This window comes from Leptodactylus fuscus, chromosome 8 (genome assembly GCF_031893055.1).
Source record: "Leptodactylus fuscus isolate aLepFus1 chromosome 8, aLepFus1.hap2, whole genome shotgun sequence".
Taxonomy (NCBI): domain Eukaryota; kingdom Metazoa; phylum Chordata; class Amphibia; order Anura; family Leptodactylidae; genus Leptodactylus; species Leptodactylus fuscus.
The window spans coordinates 71,587,040-71,605,366 of NC_134272.1; positions in this window are offsets into that span (position 1 = coordinate 71,587,040).

An 18,327-nucleotide genomic window follows, 5' to 3' on the forward strand; every position below is an offset into this window, starting at 1 on the left:
CAGCCTGGACCCACAGGACAGCAAATGCAGGACTGTCCCGCTGTCTCAAGGGGCCCCCCACTACCATAGGACCCAGTACAAGTTCACCATTAAAGTGGTCCTGGGGGTCCTGGATCTAATATTAAAGGAGCTTTCTGGCCCCAAATCAGTTTTATACTGAAGACCTATCCACAGGATAGGTTATCAGTACGTGGTCTGTTGGATTTCCGGATTTCAGAAGCTGCTAGTGGATGGGAAGCACATGCCGCACCGCTCCTATATAATTATAGGAGCTGTACTGCAATTCCCTGGAATCACCACAATGCAGTGGATGGGGCTGCTGAGCCACTTCTATTACTTATATAGGAGAAGTGCTGCTTGTGCTCCTCATCCACTAGCAGCTTGCGGCACATAGAAGCTGCTGCAACAGCAGTCCCATAGATAGGTCATCAGTATGAGAAAAACAATATGGGGCTGGAGGACCCCTTTAATGGTCTATCATAAAGATAGGCCATCAAAAATAAAAAGTGACTAACCCCTTTAATGTTGGGAAAAAATGCTGCAGATAACGTATTCTAGGTGTTGTGTTAAGCAGACGTTTGGGTTTATATATATATATATATATATATATATATATACACACACTGTAAGTTTTTTATTATGTGTTATTTATAGAGATAAATATATAGACAATTGTTAAAAGCAGAGGTGTTACTAGAAGCTTTGGCCCCCCTCAGGCTCCAGGGCCTGTTAGCATTTGCTACCTATTCAACCCCTATAGCTGTGCCCCTGGCTAAAAGTGTTTTTAGAGATTGAAGGGGCCCAGTGGGACGTACAGACACTTGGTTACTTCTGTATCTCATATCGATATTGATGTAGAATCTGGAGCCTCTATTGGACTATGTAATAGTATGATGGTGCTCAGTATAATGTCCCCAACAAGGCGCTGTGGCTGGTTTGATATCATTCTTTCTGGTGACAGACTCCCTGTAAGTCATACACTATATATTTTTGCCAAAATTGTTCCGAAATAAAGTTAGGTTTTAAAGGAAATCTAATTTTCATTGAATTTTTTTACTAATAATTCCTTTTAGCAGGTTATTTACTCTTTGATAGATATTTTAGGATATTTTTCATAGTTTTATTGCATATCTGTAAAATAAGGCCACTAGAGGGGGCATTATCTATGTGTCAGTCGTGTTGTCAGATTTTTTTTTTATTTTTTTTTTAATATTCTTAACATGTGTCTGTTATTGCATAGATGTAGATTATGCAGATCCTAAGGATACATATATAAGATTGCTAAAAGCATGTTGTATTCCAGGATTTCAATTAACATCAAATGAAAAGAAGTGGCCTCAAGGACAGGAAGAGCATAGCGTATATATATTCCAGAGAATATGTGAAGAACATACAATATATGCCCAGGTAACGGTCCTCGTGCTACCAGTACACAGGCTAGTACATTGTAGGTAGTAAAGCAAAAAGGGGTTTTCCAAACAATCTTTTTAAAAAAAGATCTGTTAGTGCTATTAATGGGTTAATAAATGGGGTCTGCGTGGTTTCCGCCTGGTTTCCACACAAAACATGCAGAGAGAAAAGTCCTGCAAGCACCACTTTGCATGTTTTGTACGGAAACAACACGGACCCCATTATAGTCTATGGGGTCTACGAGTTTCCTTTAGGTAACCACTTTTTAATGCGTATAGGTTTCCGTTCCAGGGCTCCCCAGGCAGACTCCTGGAATGGAAACCCTAATACAGATGTGAACCGGGCCTTAGCTCATAAAATGCATCACGGTAGTTGTAGGCTGACTCACACTACCTCTGTCTCTTACACCCTCTCCCTGTCTCCCTAGCTATCCCGTCCCCCAATAGCCCTTCCCATCTAACTCATCCCACCCCATTATACCTACCTGTCTTCCTTCCAGACTGTCTTGTGTAGGGGAAGCTCCTCCTCTTCCTTGACTCTACCGGTGCATGGGCAATAGTCAGGAGTGAACCATTGGTTTCAGCCGCCTGAGGCAGACATCAGAAAGCTGAGGGGCGGGGCCGAGTGGAGTGAGCATCTTTAGCAGGCAGAGAGCAGGCAGGGAGAGGACCTGCTCTCTGCGTGAGCACGAGGGGAGTCCGCTGGAGCAGCGCTGCTCCAGCGGCCTCCCCAATCCACCGCTCAGTGACGGTGACCGTAAGCCAGTCCAGGACAGCTTGTCCTGGACTGGCTTAGGTCAGCAAAAATTCCACCCTCCCCGGGGCCCTGGCATAGCGCCGCCTGAAGCGGTCGCTTCAGGTCGCCTCATGGGAGGTGTGGCGCTGGCAATAGTCCTGGCACAGAAGTAAGACAGGTAAGTACATTGGGGTGGGGGTAGTATTGGTAACATTCTGTTTCCAGAAATGGGAAAGCGGAACATCACCGAATAACCAGAAAATGTGCCTGGGGAGGTCACATGACCACACCAGGGATATGAGCAACTATATATTTTTGTTAAATTTTGTAATTTAGAAAGTAGGAGGGTGTTTAGATTGGTGTAGGAATTCCATTTTATCCTGGACATCCCCTTTAATATAGAAATATTCCTCTGAGATTGAAAATAAGTAAAGTTACAAAATTTTAAATAAATAAAAAAATCAGTAAAAAAAAAAAAAAAAAAATTATTTGCTTTAAATAACCTTTAATAAATAGTCCCAATACACAATGTAATATAGTGTACATATACTATATAGAGACATGTATTGGGACACCCCTCTTAGGGGCCATAACACTGGGGGATATAGTATCAGTAACAGTATATAGAACAGTCAATGTGACTTTTACTTTTCAGCAATAATTCCAACAACTAGAAACTTGTGTCTCCATGTGCCAATGTTCTTAAAATAATATATTTGCCTATGTACTTCTATGGGAAAACATAGACCACTTTTATTGCCAATAGAAACTGCTGTGCTCTTGTAATATGGGAGGGAGAGCGGGAAGCCACAGGGAATTAGTGTGGAGAGCTGAGCTAGCAGTGAATAATGTCTACTTGGTCAAGATAAATAATGGTTAATACATTTCTACTGGAGACAAAGGATGCAAATGGAATCCAGAAGTAGCTGCTGCCCATTGTTTTGTCCACATCTCTCAAGGACATTTCATGACTTATCTTTTACTTGAGGTACAGATTCATGACTGCTGTGTGTCTGCTGCGATGGCACTAAATAAAACCTAGGAAATGACTGAAAGAGGGAATATATTTACTGCATGGAATGTAACCTTTTCCCAAAATTGAGGAGTTAAGGCTCAGATATAACCCAGACAACCTGCAGTCACTTCTTATACTGACTAATTTCATAACTATCGCATCATTGGTAAAAATATAGGAAAAATATAGTATGTATATATACTGTATGTATATATAAATATACAGTATATACACCCATCATCTATAACATTAGAATAACATTTTATGTTGTCCATGGATGGGAAATGTAATATCAGAGAGCGATCTCTCCGTCCATATGATATAAGGCCATTTTCATCCCAATTTTGCTGCTAAATAGTAGCCAATGCGAAATTGCCTCCAAACCATTGAAATACCTAAACACATATAAAATATCCCATGGGGCCTCATGTAATGGTACTCCATAGAGTGTGTGCAGCACCTCTCCTCTTCAAGTAATAGGTTCGGTGCAGCGGCTTCATCCACTGCATAGCGATGCGTCCAGGGAACTGTAATACCGCTCCTATTACTTCCATAAGAGTGCTGCGGCCTGTCCATTAACAGCTTCTGCCATTCAGAGCCTGCAGCAACAGCTGGTCCAGTTGTGGACAGGTCATCAGTATGAAAACTTGATTTGGGGCCAGAAAACTCTTTTAGGTTAAGTCACTACATCGCAGAAATGCAGAATTATTTTATTGCATTTTTGCTACAACGCCAGAAGTGGATTGAGCAAAATGGAGAAGTATAAGATCTTCCTATATACTGTATATCCCATTTATTATGTAGCCATTCTTGACTTTGGTTCAAAAAACTGCAATAAAATCCTCAACAACAAAAACTGAGTTCCCACAACGTGGGGCCTTGGCCTTACACATTATGTTTACAAATTGAAAAGTGTAGGATCACGTTGCTCTCATACACACTGAGATGATGCACATAGTGATTTTACAGCACAGATAAAACACCCAGTGATGTCACAGGACAGAGATAATACACAGTGAAGTCACTGTACAGAGATAATACACACAGTGATGTCACAGTACAGGGATAATACACACAGTGATGTCACAGTACAGAGATAATACACAGTGATGTCACAGTACAGAGATAATACACACAGTGATGTCACAGTACAGAGATAATACACACAATGATGTCACAGTACAGGGATAATACACACAGTGATGTCACAGTACAGGATAATACACACAGTGATGTCACAGTACAGGGATAATACACACAGTGATGTCACAGTACAGAGATAATACACACAGTGATGTCACAGTACAGAGATAATACACACAGTGATGTCACAGTACAGAGATAATACACAGTGATGTCACAGTACAGGGATAATACACACAGTGATGTCACAGTACAGAGATAATACACAGTGATGTCACAGTACAGGGATAATACACACAGTGATGTCACAGTACAGGGATAATACACACAGTGATGTCACAGTACAGAGATAATACACACAGTGATGTCACAGTACAGGGATAATACACACAGTGATGTCACAGTACAGGGATAATACACACAGTGATGTCACAGTACAGAGATAATACACACAGTGATGTCACAGTACAGAGATAATACACACAGTGATGTCACAGTACAGAGATAATACACACAGTGATGTCACAGTACAGGGATAATACACACAGTGATGTCACAGTACAGGGATAATACACACAGTGATGTCACAGTACAGAGATAATACACACAGTGATGTCACAGTATAGTAATAATACAAACAGTGATGTCACAGTACAGGGATAATACACACAGTGATGTCACAGTACAGAGATAATACACACAGGGATGTCACAGTATAGTAATAATACAAACAGTGATGTCACAGTACAGGGATAATACACACAGTGATGTCACAGTACAGAGATAATACACACAGTGATGTCACAGTACAGGGATAATACACACAGTGATGTCACAGTACAGAGATAATACACACAGTGATGTCACAGTACAGAGATATTACACACAGTGATGTTACATGAAACATACATTCAGTTTTCCCATGTGCTCTTCCATCATCCATAGTTAGCAGTAACTGTACCCCGGCTCTCAGTGTAAATGGGCCCCCTTAGCTGTTTGGCTCCATAGCAGCTGCAGTGTCTGTCACCCTGGTAGTTGCAGTCATGTCACAATGAACTCATTGATTTTAATAGCAAACATAATTCTCTTTTGGCATCCGGTTTGCTTCTTTTCTGTTCCTATTCTTTTTTTTTCATGGACACTAACAAATCTGACAATGGTGAGGAACTGAAATATGTAAGAAAACAACCTGATAACTGGAGAAAAACACATTTTCTCTGCTAAAATATATATAAGACTAAGTTTCTTCACTCGCATTATTGAGATGTGTTAAGTTTGTTGGACACTAATATCTATGCAGAGACTGTGTCTCTTTAGACCCTAACAACACACCAAATAACTAACACAACCCTCCTTGTTCCCCAGGGCTGGCGGACCTATGACCTATGAACTTCTGATTTATGACCATTTAGGAATATTCTTACTGACACGTGGCTACATTTTTTTTTATTGCACTTTAAAGGGATCCTATCATTGGATACCCTCTTTTTTCTCGATAACACGTAGGAATAACCTTAAGACTATTCTTTTCCTACCTTTAGATGTCTTCTCTGCGCCGCTGTTCGTTAGAAATCCAGGTTTTCTTTGGTATGCAAATGAATTCTCTTGCAGCACTGGGGGCGGTCCTCATGCTCATACAGCACTGGGGGTGTCCCCAATGCTGCGTGAGAACTCTCCAGCGCCGCCTCTATCTTCTTCTGGAACGGCTTCTCCCTGTGTCTTCTTCCGTCCTGGGTTTTCAATTTTCTAGGCCTTGGGCAGAGCCGACTGCACATGCCCGGGCCACAAAAAAATGGCCGCTTACACACAGTGACCATTTTATTGTGGCCCGGGCATGCGCAGTTGGCACTGCTCAAAGCCCAAGGCCTAGAGGATTGAAACCCAGGACGGAAGTAAATTAGAACAGTCAGGACAAAGGACTGTGACAAATACTCACCAAAAGTATATATAGGTGGCGATATCGACACGGACGTTGGATCTTTGGGGGGCTAATGTCGGCTACAGTCAATGGATACTTACAAAGTTATTCTTGACAGATTCTTAATGTGCACCATAGACACGCTCTTCATGACCTCATTAATAGAAGCGGCACAATTACTGCCCCGCACTTTCCTCCACCATTGCTTTGTACAGTCCCAATGATCAGTCGTCTGACCTGAGATAACATCTGGTGGGCGTCCTTGCAATTTGCAAGAATTTAGAAGTGAATGCCAGTGCCTCACTAAACAGAACTAATGAGTACAAATATATGGAGAAAGTTAATTGTGGATAGCGCTGAAATAGTCAGTGTCATTAAGACCTTCTCAGCACATTGAGACGAGAGAGAAATACAGGGATTTTCAGATATTTTAGCAGCTATCTGTTTCTGGCTCTAATACATATGTATAATATAAGGGGAACATGGGGGACAATATTTATGTAAGCATTGGGGAATAATATTAATGTCATGCAGGTGCGTTATTAATTAGGGAACCTTATTAATTGCAGGGAAACTATCAATTTAAGGGTGCCTTCACACGGAGATACGTACCGCGTGACCTGGCACGTATACGCCGTGTGAGATTTTGAGCGCCGTATACGCTCCCATTGATATCAATGGGAGTTAGTCTTGTATACACCGCGTTATTTTGCGGCCGTGATTTTGGGGCCGCAAAATCACAGCCGCAAAATAATGCGGCGTATATGAGACTAACTCCCATTGAAATTAATGGGAGCGTATACGGCGCTCAAAATCTCACACAGCGTATACGTGCCAGGTCACGCGGCACGTTACTCCGTGTGAATGCACCCTAAAGAGGACTTTTCACCTCCTGGGGCACATGCGGTTTAATATACCGCTAGAAAACCGACAGTGCGCTGAATTCAGAGCACTATCAGCTTTTCCATTCTGTGCCCCCGGTGAAGAGCTATCGGTGCCGGTACTGTAGCTCTTCACTGTCAGAAGGGCGTTTCTGACAGTCAGCGGCATCTATTGTGTTGTACTGTTAGAGGGGGCGTTGCTTACCTCCCAGTGATGATGCTGAGCAGTGATATCAGGAGGGGGGCGTTCCTCACCGCTATAACAGTACAGGGCAATAGACAGTATTGTGAGGAAGGGCATTCCTGACTGTCAGAAATGCAATTCTGATGGTGAAGAGCTATGGTACCGGCACCGATAGCTCTACACCTAGGGCACAGAACGGGAAAGCCGATAGTGGACTGAATTCAGCACGCTGTCGGTTTCTAGAGGTATATAAAACCATATGTGCCCCAGATGGTGAAAGGTCCTCTTTAATGGGGCATACGGGGGTATAAATATGCACACAGGGGGTATTATTCATTTCTAGAGGATTTTATAATGTATATTTTATAATTGGGGAGCAACAGGATGGGGGACTTTGTGTAGCTGAGTAAAAAGTGTGTTGAGAGCCTGGAAAACTGAAGTCTGTCAAAGATGTCTGTTTTGCAAACTTTACAGAGACAAATCCCAGCTGGAAGAAGAGGTCATGGTGGTCCAGATGGAAGAGAAGTGAAATGTGAATGACAAATATCACTGGTAAGTCACTACACTAATCCTGTACAGTACTAATATAAATGGTCTGCAGAGCCCTATGTAGAGCTGGTATCTACCATTATACGTTTACCATATAATGGTAATATTAGTATACCTGGGTAGGGGATCTACTCACATGTGCTTGTTCCCCACGTACTGAACCCAAGATAAACCATTGCACAAACCTCAAAAACAGTTGGAGTTTTAGAACAAATTGATTTCAATGTGTCTATTTGGATGGTCGATTTATTTAACAGTCCCTTTTAATGGACTGTCAAAAAAATAGGACATCCTACTAATATTATAAGTGTGAATGTTTGGATGTTTGGATATTTGTTACTCAATCACGCAAAAACAGCTGAACGGATTTGGATGAAATTTGGCACATAGATAGTTTGTAACCTCAATTAACACATAGGCTACTTTTTATCCCATTAAATGACATGGCTTCACAACTGTTATGAATTTATGTTCACATACTATAATAAACTGCTCTTGGCAGAGGCTTATCTCAGTTAATTGGAGATTGCTGATAAAACCAGATCTTTTATCTCTCTTTGTAAACACACATCTAATCCTGAGTCCATTGTGTACAAGCATTTGCATATTATCTGATCTGCTCCAGGCTGTGTTGACACACTGGATGGGAAATCACCTTTAATCCAAATTGGCAGTTTGTCAATTTTAAACATGCTGGGAAAATCTAATTTGTCGTAAAATTCTAAAACAACAAGAGCTATGAAGGAAGCCAGAAGTCAACAGAGTTCTCCTCAAGCGGAGCTGAGGAGGATCACCGACACCAACAACACACTCATTATTTGATGGATGCCGGAACAATCCTGGGTACAGTGCGAATTCAGCGGCAGGCTAGTTGACAGCTACTGAAACGCCGGAGCAGGTGGATCATCAGCACCAACCACACACTCATTATATGGCGTCCTAGCCAGCTGCTGAGATGCCAGAACAATCACAGGCATGGTGCAAGGAACAAGTTCAGCAGCAGGACAGCTTGAGAGCTGCCGAAATACCAGAGCAGGCGAACTATCAACGGCAGCAATTTGCTGAATATAGGCGGATCATCGATGCCAACAACACGCAGACGAAGTCTCGGGCAGAGGCTAGTGTCCTATATTTGCTTGTTTTCGCAGGTCCATCAATAGACTTAAGTCTAGGAAGGATCCAAGAGAACAGAAGTAAAACAGGTGGTAAAAAAGCGGACTGTTTGTGTTTCGTGGATGTTTTTCTTGTTTTTTTTATTATTCATGTAAATGTAGCCTAACAATCACCTATCTCCCATTCTTAATACCCTGTATATTGTGCGTAGGGAATAAGTACCTTTAGTAGAAACCCTCCTTTTAGGATCAGTACAAGATAAATGACATAATGGATTTGCCACGTTCCTCATCGTTTTATGTAGAACAGTGTATTGTCGCTTTGATACACTTACTATATCCTATATTTGTGACTTGACATTTCTCTAACAGCTTTTCCTAAGGCAGATAGCAGTTGGCAAATGGTATAATACACGCCAGAAGCCGGGTATGTCTCAAGGATGGCGGCAGCTACAAGCATTACGTGTGATTACGCCCCAGCGCTAACTTGTTTACAAGTTCTTCTATCCTATTGGGACTATCACTTTAAGACGATGTGAAATCCCCCTGCTGGTTGTTCGGTCCCCTGTGGTTTATGTTATGCCAGCAGACGCAGCCCTCAATGTCATTTGCAGTTATTATTATGTACCAAGGAGGATATCGTAACTCTCTCTTATCTTTCATGCTAATGCAATTTCACTAATGATTTACACTGAATGAAGCAGCCTGTGTAATCAGCCCTGCCATGCCTTCATTATGCATTAGCCCGGTGTGCTGACAAATTCATAGGCCTATATGCTCCTCCTTAATATACATCTGTGATGGCGTGCTATGCTCCTTGCCTAGGCCTAATAAGTCAATGATGAATATGTACTTTAGTTTTTTAACAGCTATTAAATTGCCTACCGGTGTGGATTACAACACAAATGAAAAGGCCTCCTTTAGGATTCTTAGAAAGCAGCTTTTTAGCGCATTATGCAATTGTAAAATTACAGCTTTGGTAGATTATTTTCAGATAGAAACAGTTTCTGGTATGATTTATTTGTAGTATATGGGATATATACTGTGCCATTGTAAAAATGTAAAAATACCAATTTAAGCTAAGGCCCCACATAGCAGGCTGCAGAAAAAAAAGCTGCGGGAAAAACCGCAGCAGAAACGCGTCGGGTTTTGTCCCACAGCGCTTTTCATTTTGTCAGTTTTCACCAGTGGACTTTTTGCTTCAATTATAACTATAGGGCAGGGGTAGGGAACCTTAGGGCTCGCCAACTGCTGTGAAACTACAACTCCCATCATGCTCCATTCACTTTCATCGGAGTTCGAAAAACAGCAGAGCAAGTATGCAAGCTGGGAGTTGTGGTGGTCTCTCCCTAAGGAGTGACGATATCCCCTTAACCCTGTCTAGAAGCCTCTCACCTCTGCCAAGTCAGTTTTCTTTGCGCCGGGCTGAAGAGATCCAATCAGATTGAAACAGCTGTCCTCGGCTGTACTTGGTAAAATCCCACATCATTGCAGCAAAGGCCTCTGGGAAGGTTGGGCATGATGTTAAACGGAGCGCACTCTATTGGGCTGCATGACTGAGGCACTGTCTTCCTAATTACATCGTGGAAGATGTATTTGGGCTGGGCCAGCCTCTCCCAGTTTTTTTCTGAAATACTATGAGCAATGAAAAATTTGGAGAAGGTGACATTTTTTTTGGTGCAGAAATGGTCAATTATTCCTTTTCTTAGTCGGACAACAGTGTAAATCCAATAATACATTCGTCCCATTGACTTCATGCTTCATTAAACCTGCAATGATGCTGGAGGGGAAATGAAGATTTTGGTACGTGTAGTATAGTTTTTTCTTATGTGGAGTTAAAAATGGAATTTATTAAAAAAAAAAAATGTGAAGATATCTTTTACATTAAGAGTATATATGTATTTATATTAGTTATGATAATTAGATCCAAGTCTCTAATAGAGGAATATTGTGTGTTTTTTAATGTAGCAATTTGGGTTTTTGTTTTTATCTGGTTCAGCCATATTGAAGGTGAATACTTCCTTCCTGCTTTGCCTGTATAGACTTTACAGCAGGTAGTGTGTGCTTTATGGCAGCTGCAATGAATTGGAATTACTTGGCAGAGAAATATCATTAACTACTGTGACCACCAGGAATAATCGGAGTACAGCCCCCTGCAAAGGGCCACCATTAAGTAGATCTGGTCCTCAACTGGGCATATGGTCAAGATTCTAGGACTTTTTATTATGTCCATCAACATCGATCTTGTATGCTATTGGTGGGCACCTGAAGAAAGCTGATATTTTTACCCTGAAGCATACCATATATTTAGTAGGCACATGGGTGGCAGAATACTAATTGGGGCATTTACACTTATAGGAAGTCTAGGTCGTAGTCTCTTAACTAGATCAGTACTGTAACGTCTCTGCCTGCTCGGGTCACTGCGGCGCCCTCTGCTCGCATGCTGCGGTGCAGGAGGCATGTGCAGTTTGATTCCTTGCATAGAGTTTTTGGTTGCACTGTGTGAACACGGCTCTAGTTTGGTAATTGATTTTCCACCACACCCGTCTGCTTTCACTTTAATTTCCCTCTGCTCCTCTAATAGTTAAATTTAGTCTTGCCCTGTGATTGACAGCTGGCCTTCCTATCAGGTCCAGGGCGGGTTCATCCTTCCTATTTATGCTTGGCTCACATTCATACTGGTACTTGCTATTGCCTTGTGCATGCTGGCTTTTCTCTTGCTGGTTTTTCTTGTACTTTGATTCTTGACCTCTGGCTTTCCCTATTGACTTCTCTTTTGGATATTGATTTTGACACCTCATTGCTTGACTGTTACCGAACCCTGGCTAGCTGACCTCCCTTGTTGTTTGTCTTGTCCGCATTTTGTGTGTCACATATTTAGGAAGGGTTTTGTCGTCCAGTTGTTGCCTATTACCTAGGATAGGACCGGCAAGCAGGAAGGGACAGTGGGGGTTTCAGACCAGGGCTCACTGTCTCTTGTGCCCCTTCCTCCATGGTTCATCTACAGCACTGGGGAACTGCTGTCTGGCACTTCTCTTACAAGTACCATGTCTATTGGCCTGATGGTCATCCCAATATCCAACCACAGACAGGGAGAGACAGAGGAGATGCATCATGTATATCTTACCTTCCTTCCTTATCTACACTCTCAGCTATACAATAACCTGGTCTTACGTGCCCTATACATTGAAATCAATGGGAGGATTTTTAACCCATTTATTTCAATGTTTTACGTGCGTTAAATTGAACCCATTGAAGTGAATGGGATTTGAAGCGCTGACTCTGACACGAGTTTAAGTGTCAGAATAAGCACCACGTAACATCGTGTCCACGGGCCCTTAAAGAGTGACAACTGGAGATTGAAGACTACTTAGACAACAACCTTGGGAGTTGGCAAATCAGTTAGGTGGTACAGTGTGTCCTCAACCTGCTACCTGTTACAGTAAAAGAGTTTTCCAAGGTTTAGAATTGGACGTCTTAAATGATGGGGGTATATGACACCTGGAACTGCAACTGTTTACATTAAATGCAAATGAACTATTGTATGAAATTTTTATTGCAAATGACATACTCTTAATTTATCCACACAGGACTCAGGATCGGTAAATGAGGCCACAGGCCCGCGAACCCCAACAAACACTTTTCAGACCTCAGAGTATAATGATTGGAAGCCCAGGGGAGTTGAGTGAACATAAAAAAAACTATGTTACTAACCAGTGGCGTAACTAGGTTGCGGGGCCCCGTGGCAAACTTTGGACATGGCCCCACCTTCCCCGAAGACTCAGACCCTTCCCCGAACACCCTTGCACACAGTATTTTTCCACATAGTCACTATGGGGCATCATACTGTGTGCAGGGGCCACTGTGGGGAAAAATACTGTGTACAGGGGCCACTATGGGGGAATGATACTGTGTGCAGGGGCCACTAACCGCTACCGCTGCTACCCCGGTGGTTATGCCCTTGTTACTAACCTCTCCTGTGCTCCAGCATTTTCAGGCAGTTTTCAGACTTCTTTGGTGACGTCCCATATATCATGTGGGCCACTGTCATTATGCATCGTGACGCTGGCCTGGCTCACATGACGTCTGAACCAACATTGAAGAGGGCCAAAAGCAGCAAGGAGTGCTCCGGAGCCTGAGAGAGGTAAGTAATATTGCTTTTTTATTGTTTGTCACATCCTCTGAGCCTCCGATCATTATAGTCTGGGGTCTGAGAAGACCCCAGATTATAATAATTGTTCATTGGTGGTCCACTATGGGGCATAACACTGTGTGAAGGGTCCACTATGGGGCATGATACTGTGTGCAGGGGCCAAAGTGGGGCATTATACTGTGTGGATGGACCGATATGGGATATTATACAGTTTGGTGCTGGAGGGGCCACTATGAGGCATTACAACATGTGGAGGGGCTTTGGGACAATATAGTGTGCATAAATGTGGCGTTATACTGTGTGGGGGCCAGGAAGGGGGTGCTATTCCATGGGGGCCCCAAGTCAAAAGTTTGCTAAGGGCTCAGTCTTTGCTGGTTATGCCACTGTCTGTCTAACATCTATCAATTTGTAATTCTGTCTGTTTTATTCTCCCCACTATAAAGCACCCTCACTGACAGGAATCCAACATCTATCTGTATTCTATGTTTTACTATCTCTCTATTCCCTTCTGACATTCTCTTTGTCCTATCTGACTACCTGATTGGGCTGTTTTATTGCGGCTGTGACCCATAAAACTCAATGGCGTCCATGTAAAGGGCGCCTCTGCTCAGAACAGTCTGATACGCTGTTTCATATGCTGTAAAGATGGCAAAATATATATAAGTATTTGTGTTTGGATGTTTGTGTGTTTGGATTTAGATGTTTGGATGTTTGTTCCTCAATCACGCAAAAACCGCTCCACCGATTTGGCACAAATTTTCAACAAACATAGTTCCTAGGCAGGATTGAACGATAGGCTACTTTTCGTCACAATCGCAGACATACGTTTTTGCCAGGACCCCCACAAAACCACAACTCATACCACCACCTCTGCAATCCCACACACTTTTTAGCATAGCAAGCCACAAACTTCCTATTGCCCTCTCAGGCCTAGCTCCTAACCCCAGGCTGGGGAAGGTGGCCGAGGCCGGAGTTTCGGGGGTGGGTGCAAAGGGGTCGGGGGGGGGGGGGTTGGAAAGGGGACGCAGTGACACTTAGAAGGGCGAATGGATTTGGTTTAAATTGCGCACATACATACCTTGGGTCCCGGATTGAACAATAGGCTATAATTCACGGGTGACTGTAGGAGGATTATACTGTGTGGGAGCACATGATAAATGAATGAGAATGGGCGGAGTCAACACAAAAGTGGGAGGAGCCAAATTTGCTGCCAAATATTGAGGTATGGCGTTGGTGACGCCACACTCCTGCGTGATGTCACTCGCTTCATCTGCGACGCACAGTGTCTCAACTCCCCCGCATCCTTTACAAGGGGGCCCACTGAGGCTCTGTCGCCCAAGGGCCCATAAAAACCTGGACCCGGCCCTGTATATATATATATATATATATATATATATATATATATATATATATATATACTAGCCTCTGCCCGCGACTTCGTCTGTCGTTGGTGTTGATGATCCGCCTATATTCAGCAAATTGCTGCCGTCGATGGTTCGCCTGCTCCGATGTTTCGGCAGCTCTCAATCTGGCCTGCCGTTGAACTTGTTCCTCGCACCGTGCCTGTGATTATTCCAGCATCTCAGCAGCTTGCTGGGACGCCATATAATGAGTGTATTGTTGGTGTCCATGATCCCCTTCAGCTCTGCTTGAGGAGAAGTTTGTTGACTTCTGGCTACCTTCATAGCTCTTCTTGTTTTAGAATTTTGCAACAAATTCAATTTTCTTTTTCCTGGCATCTTTGTCAGCACTGCCTGGAGCAGATCAGATGATATGCAAATGCTTGTACACAATGAACTCAGTGCTATCTGTGTGTTTACATAGAGAAATATTAGACCTGGCTTTGTCAGCTAAGAGAAGCTGCTGCCAAAGACCAGTTTAATGAATTTATATGAACATAAATTCATAACAGTCGTGAAGCCATGTCATTTACTGGGATAAAAAGTGTTAATCGAGGTTACAAGCTATGTGCTAATTTTCATCTAAATCCATTCATCTGCTTTTGCGTGATTATATATATATATGTCTATGGGTCTATCTATCTATCTATCTATCTATCTATCTATCTATCTATCTATAGGCGTCTATCGGTGGGTGGATGGATGGATGGTTGGATGGATAGATAGATAGATAGATAGATATGAGATTAGATAGATAGATAGATAGATAGATATGAGATAGATAGATAGATAGATAGATAGGAGATAGATAGATAGATAGATAGATAGATAGATAGGAGATAGATAGATAGATAGATAGATATGAGATTAGATAGATAGATAGATAGATAGATAGGAGATAGATCGATAGATAGGAGATAGATAGATAGATAGGAGATAGATATGAGATTAGATAGATAGATATGAGATAGATAGATATGAGATAAATAGATAGTAGATAGATAGATAGATAGATAGATAGATAGATGATAGATAGATAGATATGAGATAGATAGATAGATAGATAGATAGATAGATAGATAGATATGGGTCCATTTATCGTTTGCACCAGAACCTTTCCTTGCACATATGTGCACAAAGAACGTGATGCAAATGAGCCAATCCATTGCACAGACGCTCAAAAATTCTCCACCTAGTAGACATTTCTATCTTTTTAAAGCATTTTTTTTATTTTCTAAAATATGACTTTAATAAAAAAAAAAAAATTATATTACTAATGATATCCATATCACAGAAACTAAACTTATTGTGGCAGGTTTCACTTTAAATTTTTCTTTCCTTTGTGGAATGCAAAACCCAGAAGCCTAGAACAAGAGAGTGTTGATATGTATAATGTAGCCCATCTTATGTCACCCACAGACTGAGATTTTCAAGGAAATCAGACAGTGGATTAAGCATTCCCTGGCTGCCTGTTCACAAACATAGAGCTCCCTACGGCTGTCACCTCCCAACGGATCTGCAGAAAAAAATGCTTTGTATCCTCTGGCTTCAGAGAAGGTATGTTGGAATATATTTCTATAGATTCCTGTGGTATTATTAAACTAAGTCTCACGTGAATACGACAGGAAATTACTCAGCAAAAGAACCTGAAGAAAAAAAAAAAATAGATTTAATTTCTCCTAAATTTCCACAAAATTTAACTCTCCTTTATGGATTTTTTTTTTAGAAATGTTTCAAATGATTTTCGGCGCAAGTAGCCTGATTGTAGAAATCGTACTGGTATTTATAGAATTGTGGTTTTTCTAATGTCTTAAATGGTCTTATGCATTGTAGATAGTCAGCTGTAACATTATATTCGCCTGCTTCGCACAGGATCCCAGCTTGTCCCTGATTTCACCGCATCACAATGTAAACTCATGAATATGTATGACCATACCCAGAATCCTTTGCACACTTTTTTTTCATTCTGCACAATGCTATTACTTTGTTGAAAATATTGTTCTGCCCTCGTCTTTTTTTTTTTTTTTTTTCCTCCCTACTCTTCTTGGTATTATTTGCTATGGCACCAAGAACTGAATGGATTTCTGGAGAGGCAAGGGTGATTTTTTTTTTTTTTAAAGTAACCTTTCGAAATACGGAATCGTCGATCATGTGGTTGATATAAGATGTCTGTTTCTAGAATTTACATACCTATTATCACATTTTTTTCCCAAAAAAATGTAATGACTGCATAGTCGTAGTCATTTTTTTTTTTGGATGGTTGCTACATTCTAGAATTTAAAGAGTTAAAGGTGGAGTGCTGCGAAAACTCATCTTGCAGGGTCTGCACTGAGGATCTTCTGTAACCTTGCAGAATGCATTGTTCCTTCCTGCAGACTTGCCTTTAACCCTTTTGGTTCATTTTTATTCAAGGGCGATGCTGGGTGGAACAGTACAATACCTTTTTTTTATTTTCTTTATTTTATTACGATTCCGTTCCTATTTAATTCGCTATTCTAGATTGTGGATTGCTACTCGCCGTTGCATGTAATTCCAAAAAACCCTAAATATAAATATATATATATATATATATATATATATATATACGAAAGAAAGAAAACTGAAAAAAATTACCATTTTCTCTTTTTTTTTTCTTGGGCCAGCTGGGTGCATGATCTCAACAATGTGCAACAAATCAAAAAATCAATGCAACAATTCATTGGCTGTGCCATGCAAATTACTAGCATTGTCAGCACTTTTCATTAACAAGATTGATTCAATCATTTATACTATTTATGCTATTGCTAAATCATTGGATACATTATATATATAATATATATATATATATATATATATATAGTCAAAGTGTTGGAGTTTACTCCATTGAGAGTCTGGTTGTTCTTTTTTACGTCAAGAACTGCGTAATCTTCAGTGCTATTACAGTACTGTACTGTCAAAATCCTCAAAAACTCAATAGAAACCTAATAGACCATATTATGAGTCAATATGTGTTGGTCATACCTGTCATGGTTCCAATAAAAATGAAAACCACAATGGTACCATGAACAAAGCCTTATTAGTCGGCTATGTTCACACACGGTAATTGTTATGTTCCATGTAGTGTATAATGTGTAGAATGGCTACGTAGGTGTGGGATAGAGGCGTTAACACAATGGAGTATATTTATTATGCTTTGAACGTCATGTTTTCTGACGTGCGATGCATGAAAATCAATACAACGCGATAGGCGCTGCTGGGCAGAAGGGCGTCCCTGGCTAACTGTCAGAAATGCCCTTCTGACTGTAAAGCCCTACTTTACCGGGACCGATAGCGCTTTACCCGGGCACAGATCGGGAAAGCCGATAGTGCGCTGAATTCAGCGCACTGTCCGCTTTCCAGCAGTATATAAAACTGCCTGTGCCCGATCTGATGAAAGGTCCTCTTTAAATGTGGCATACCCAGGTCAAACAGAAACCTGGCGTAAATAATGTGAGAAATGTGCGCCAGCTTGTATTTCCCCTCCTAGTGCATGGACCTCCGGCGGACAGTCTATGAAGACTGGTGTGAGGAATGTCAGACTTTGTAATTTTGGGCCAGTCTACACAGTTGGTCTTCTCTGGTGAGAGGCACAAACAACATATGGTATGGCCTAGCATTTCAGGTGCGATTTTTCTTGGGTTATGCAATTCAGGGGGCTTATTTATCATCTGCACCCTTTTTTGGCTATATTTTATCACAGGTACGCCTTTCTTAGACATGTGGGTTAGTTAGTTTAAATGCTCCTTTACAAACTATGTGTACTTTGCCTCTTCTTTGTTAAAACTTGTGAAATTGTCCCTTTTTAGGGC